This window comes from Aegilops tauschii, chromosome 4 (genome assembly GCF_002575655.3).
Source record: "Aegilops tauschii subsp. strangulata cultivar AL8/78 chromosome 4, Aet v6.0, whole genome shotgun sequence".
Classification (NCBI taxonomy): Eukaryota; Viridiplantae; Streptophyta; class Magnoliopsida; order Poales; family Poaceae; genus Aegilops; species Aegilops tauschii.
This window is the reverse complement of record NC_053038.3, coordinates 238165989-238172395: the sequence shown is the minus strand read 5'-3', so window position 1 is coordinate 238172395 and position 6407 is coordinate 238165989.

The following is a 6407-nucleotide window of genomic DNA, read 5'->3' as shown; positions in this document are numbered from 1 at the left end:
GAAATTTTTGCAAGTCCCAAGCACAATACAAGTATTACTCTTGGCACTTGGGGGCTAATGTATGTTTGCTCAAAAGTGTTGATTTGGGAAGTCCTTTAACAGTCCCGGTTCATCTTTACAAAGTTAAACCGACCCTTGGGGGCTACACCAGTGAAAGATACAATATTGCCATTTTACAATACCGGTTCATCTTAAAGAGATAGCCCGGTCACTGCAGGTTAAGCATGATAAGTTGTTATTAACTCCCGGTTCAGATTGGTATCATAAACCATCACTTGGGGGCTACTGGAGTTGATATTTGGAATTTACAAGAGAGACAGTTAAGCAGAGTTGAGCATTAGTTACCTCATATCGCTCTTTCATCAAATTTACCAAACCGGCTTCATAGTCACAGCTGGTGTACAGACGGTTCAAGTAGCCAGAGTGAAGGTCTTGAGCATTGAGATGGGCATAGCTTGACAAATCGGCATTCCATTTGCCTTTGCCAATATCAGAGAGCTCATCCTTGGCAGTATGCTTTGATAAACCAACAGGATTGCCAGGAAGGGTATGGCCAATGCCAGTAATCATGACATCATCCTCTTTATCATCAGCAGCTTTCACGGGAGTTGGCGGTTTGTCGGTAGCCTTAGCTGGACTAGCCAATTTGTCATCAGGATGGACCGGGCTGGTCGGTTTGTCAGCGTGGCTTGTAGTGTCAATTTCTACTTGTTCAGTAAACAAGTCATGGTGTTGAGGCGGTGGATCATTAAGCATGGCGTCAGCATCGGTCTCTTCAGAATCTGGAGTTTTTTCCGGTTCAATAGCCACGTTATCATCAGTCGGTTTATTCAACCGAGCCTTCTTGCTGGGTCTGGGCTTGGCGCTGAGAAAGATAAACATGAGGATCAGTACAGTATATAAAAATAACACATCAAGGATAAGAACAAGTGTATGGCTCACCCAAGAACTGTTTTGAGGGGTGGAAGCTTTGTGGCTGATGACTCGCCAGAAGATGAGTGGGAAGTACCCTGATAAATAGAATCAGACGGGTTAAGAGGCTGACGGAAACAACCCGCTTTGGGGCATGAAGTGTCAAGCGTATAAGAGACCTCTGATCGGCGTTTCTGAACCGGAGTGTTCGGTAAACCGGCGGAGGTAACTACCTGGCCACTGTGCCGGGTTGTGCGCCGAGCCTCGTGCTGCTGCGTCTTCAAAAGAAAGTTTGGGTCCAAGTAAGCAAGGGGGTGAGAAAATTTTACTTTCTAGTTTGCTGGACGGATTTTTGATGTTGGCAGAGGATCTGAATCGGAGGAAAGAATGATTACCTCTACGTCATCAGCTTGACTGCCTTCAGCATCGTCCTGATAATAGTCATTGTCAATGAGGTGTACGAAAAATGAACCAAGAGAGTCAAGTTCTACCTCTGATTCCGGGTTACCCACATCGTCATCAGCATTTGGCTCGGAGGATGCAGTGGTCCTTTTCTTGGCAGGTTTCTTAACAACCTTGGTCTTTGGGCGAAGTGGCTTGGCCGTTTTGTCTTGCGGTTTTGCCGGTTTGTCTTGTGGTTTCTTATTCCAGAACGGATCATCACCCTGTCAGAAAATAGTCAAACTTTCAGAGAATATTTTGACAGAAGCAACTTAAGATAAAAAGGTTATATGATTCTTACAGCTGGCGGTTTGTTGAAGGTGCAGAAAGGGCTTAGTCCGGTCTGGCCACAGATAGCCTCCGGTTCATTCAGCATCTTCTTTACAGCCTCAGTAACTTCCGCATCTGTAAGCTGAATATCAATGTGTCGTTGAGCATCCTTCAAACTCCCCGTGTACTCATACATCAAACCGGGGCGCCGGCTTAAGGGCAGAATACTCCAGCTTATCCAACAACGAGCAAGGTCAACACCTGTTAAACCGTTCGCCATGAAGGCTCTAAGCTTTGATAGTTGAGGGGAATAGTTGGCCCTTTCCTTTGCTGTTAACCTCTGAGGAAAAGGATGCGTATTGCTAAGGCGTTCAGGGCGGTAACCCGGCAGGGGGTTTTCATCAGTTGGAGATGTATCCTTGCAATAAAACCAGGTCTGGTTCCATTCTTTGGGGTGACTGTGGAGCTTGGGATGAGGGAAAGTGACTTCCTTCCTTTTCTGAACCGCCATTCCGCCCAATTCAGTATTGGGTCCATCCGTGAACTCTGTGCGACGGTTTAAGTGAAAGAAATCCCTAAACAGTTCAACTGTAGGTTCCTCTTGCAGATAAGCTTCACAGAAGACTTGGAAGTGGCAGATGTTGGTCACAGAATTTGGACCGATGTCCTGAGGGTGAAGTTGAAAACTAGCCAGCACATCTCGGAAGAATTTTGAACCGGGAGGGCTAAAACCTCGACCCAGATGGTCAGCAAACACGACTACCTCTCTGTCCTTGGGTGTAGGAGGATTTTCCGGGCCAGGGGCCCTCCAGTGGATGACATCTTTCTTGGCTAAAGCGCCCATTGCAACGCATTTGTTTAAATGATCTTCGGTGACTCGAGAAGGAACCCAGTTGCATTCATAGACTTGCTTGGCCATTGCAATGAGAAGCTAAAACATGATTATTGCCGGTTTAAGATTCACAGTGGACAACTATAAAGCGGTCTAAGGATGTAAGCATATTGTTAAACCGGAGTTTATTATTTGTAAACCGGAGTCTGGCAATGGAGACAGTACAATGATGAATGCATTGGCGGTTCAATAGGGGACAAATGGTATCTACTGGGTCATCATTTTTCTATGAGGTTAAATCGCCTAATCTGGTATTGAAGGTATATGTCTAAAGGTGCGTAAGTGGAGGAAAAACAAGTTTCACAGCTTGGCATGATAATTTCAGATCTACCGTGCGTTGGAAAATCAAAATATATTCTGACCTAATTCGAAGTGCTCAAAGGGTTCAGTAAGGACAGATGAGTTTGATATAAAGCAGATCTCTTAACAAAGGAAAAAGGAGTTTAAACTACAAGGGCACTGGAAGAATCAGATCTAACTAGCCATCGGTATTACTGAAGAGGAACAAGGAAGAACAGCTTCAAGAACTTTGAAAAGCTATGAGGAACACCGAACCCTAATGATGGATCTGGGGTAAGGAGAAAAGGAACTTACTAGTGCTGGGGAAGCAGTGGAGGATTGCCGCGTTTCTCCGGTACGGTCAGGTTGATGCAGCGGCCGTTGTTGAGGCGGAGGCGAAGGACGATGGCGGCGGCAGAGCTTGAAGGTCGGTCGGCGCGAGGAAGAATACGACGCGAACAGGCACGAGGGGGAAAAGTGAAAGGGACCCCTTGGCCTTATTTATAAGGTGAATGGATAAAGGTAGGCGCGAGAATCGAGGAGCCCGAAAAATGGGATATGTGACAGCTCTGTTGCCTTGATTGTCGGAGGCCCATTAATGAAGGTGGGTAATGCGTAGTTTTAATAATAGATGACATCATGGCGGTTTACCATGATACTGGAAGATAACGTCACGGCGGTTTACAAGATTATGTGAAGATTTTGAAGAAGAAATTTTCTAAGTATTGAGGATTGACATGAACCAGTTCAAATCAATCTGGGGCCTAATGTTGGGGATATTACTACCGGGCGTAAACCGGCTGGGTAAGGCCGGGTTAACCCCATAACGGTTCACTGTACCTGAAGCCCATGAAGACAAGGACGGTGACGCTTTATGAAGACCCAGGGCCCAAAGCCGGTTTAAGGCCTGTAGACATAGACCGACATTAATATGTAAACTTGTGTTGTAAGATAGAAAGAGCAGAGACCGAGCCGGACACGTTTATGAGCCGGCCTCGGGATTCTGTAAACCGACGGGCGTCAACCCATGTATATAAGGGGACGACCCGGCGGCGGTTCCGGACAACGGACAACAACTCGAGACTCAGGCAAAGCGTATTCGCTTCCTGGTCATCGAAACCCAAGCAATCCCACAACAACTGGATCGTAGGCTTTGACCTTCACCACAAGGGGCCGAACCAGTATAAACTCTCTGCGTCCCTTGTCCACTTTAACCCCTTTAAGCTAACCCGTCGCGATGGCTCCACGACTAAGTCCTTTCCCTAGGACATCTGTCGTGACAAAACCACGACAGGAAGTGTTTAGTAACGCGGTTGATGTAGTCGAACGTCTTCGCGATCCAACCGATCCAAGTACCGAACGCACGGCACCTCCGCAATCTGCACACGTTCAGCTCGGTGACGTCCCTCGAACTCTTGAGCCAGTTGAGGCCGAGGGAGAGTTCCGTCAGCATGACGGCGTGGTGATGGTGATGATGAAGTTACCAGCGCAGGGGCTTCGCCTAAGCACTACGATGATATGACCGAGGTGTGTAACTGTGGAGGGGGGCACCATACACGGCTAAGACAAATCTTGGGGTGCCTTTGGGGTGCTCCCCTCCCCCGTATATAAAGGAGGGAGGGAGGAGGTGGCCGGCCTAGGAGGCGCGCCAAGCATAGGGAGTCCTACTAGGACTCCCAAGTCCTAGTAGGATTCCCTTTCCTATTCGGAGTAGGAGAGAAGGAAATATAGGGAGAAGGAGAAGGAAAGGGAGGGGCTGCGCCCCCACCCCTTGTCCAATTCGGTTTGGGCAGGGGGCAAGCGCATGCCACCAATTGGCCCTTCTCCCCTCTCTCCACTAAAGCCCAATAAGGCCCATTACTTCTCCAGGTGAATTCCCATAACTCCCCGATACTCCGAAAAATAACCGAATCACTCGGAACCTTTCCGATGTCCGAATATAGCCTTCCAATATATCGATCTTTACGTCTTGACCATTTCGAGACTCCTCGTCATGTCCGTGATCTCATCCGGTACTCTGAACAACCTTCGGTACATCAAATCACATAACTCATAATACAAATCATCATCGAACGTTAAGCGTGCGGACCCTACGGGTTCGCGAACTATGTAGACATGACCGAGACACATCTCTGGTCAATAACCAATAGCGGAACCTAGATGCTCATATTGGTTCCTACATATTCTACGAAGATCTTTATCGGTCAAACCGCATAACAACATACGTTGTTTCCATTGTCATCGGTATGTTACTTGCCCCAGATTCGATCGTCGGTATCATCATACCTAGTTCAATCTTGTTACCGGCAAGTCTCTTTACTCGTTCTGTAATGCATCATCCCGCAACTAATTCATTAGTCACATTGCTTGCAAGGCTTATAGTGATGTGCATTACCGAGAGGGCGCAAAGATACCTCTCCGATACACGGAGTGACAAATCCTAATCTCGATCTATGCCAACCCAACAAACACCTTCAGAGACACCTGTAGAGCATCTTTATAATTAGCCAGTTACGTTGTGACGTTTGATAGCACACAACGTGTTCCTCCGGTATTCGGGAGTTGCATAATCTCATAGTCAGAGGAACATGTATAAGTCATGAAGAAAGCAATAGCAATAAAACTCAACGATCATAATGCTAAGCTAATGTATGGGTCTTGTCCATCACATCATTCTCTAATGATGTGATCCCGTTCATCAAATGACAACACATGTCTATGGTCAGGAAACATAACTATCTTTGATTAATGAGCTAGTCAAGTAGAGGCATACTAGGGACACTCTATTTTGTCTATGTATTCACACATGTACTAAGTTTCCAGTTAATACAATTCTAGCATGAATAATAAACGTTTATCATGATATAAGGAGATATTAAAAAACTTTATTATTGACTCTAGGGCATATTTCCTTCATATCCGCCACCTCGGAACCTGTGGTTACACGGGCAGGAAGCCTATGTGGGATAAGGAGGACACGAAACGCGAACTTCCGGGTATCCCAAACCCTTCGGCGGAGTTCACCACCCGCAGGAGCATGATTCATCAGGGCCTGGTTCAAGTGGGACAAGGAGAAAAAGGAATGTTACATGGACGGGCCAACAAGGAAATTCATTAGAATACTAGTAATTAATACTTTACCACCATATAATAGCTTCTGATCAAGTCGACTACGTTCTAGTCACAATTGTAAATGGTCCATGTTTGTTTTGCAGAGAGACCAACACAGGCGAGCAGCCGAAGAAAGCGACTAGTCAACGAAGTACAAGTGGGACACCCCTTTCAACTGAGCCATCAACATAATGCAGGGACAACCGGAGGACCAGCGGCCGTAGTATGGTCACGTGCACGCCACCGGAGACGACGCCACGTGGACATACTACTACGACGAGGACCATGAGGAAAGAAGGCGGAGAAGGAAGTTCAGCCAGGTGACAATCAACTAGAAGGTGGCGGCGACGGTCGACAAAAAACATCTAAGGACAGGGAAGTGACTAAGGCTGAGGTGGTCCAGGAGGCAGTCCAGGCAGCGATAGCTGCCTGTAGAATTGATTTTGCATATGCGATTTCTGCCTTGATTCTGACTATTGTCGCCAGGACGAAGGAAAATCTA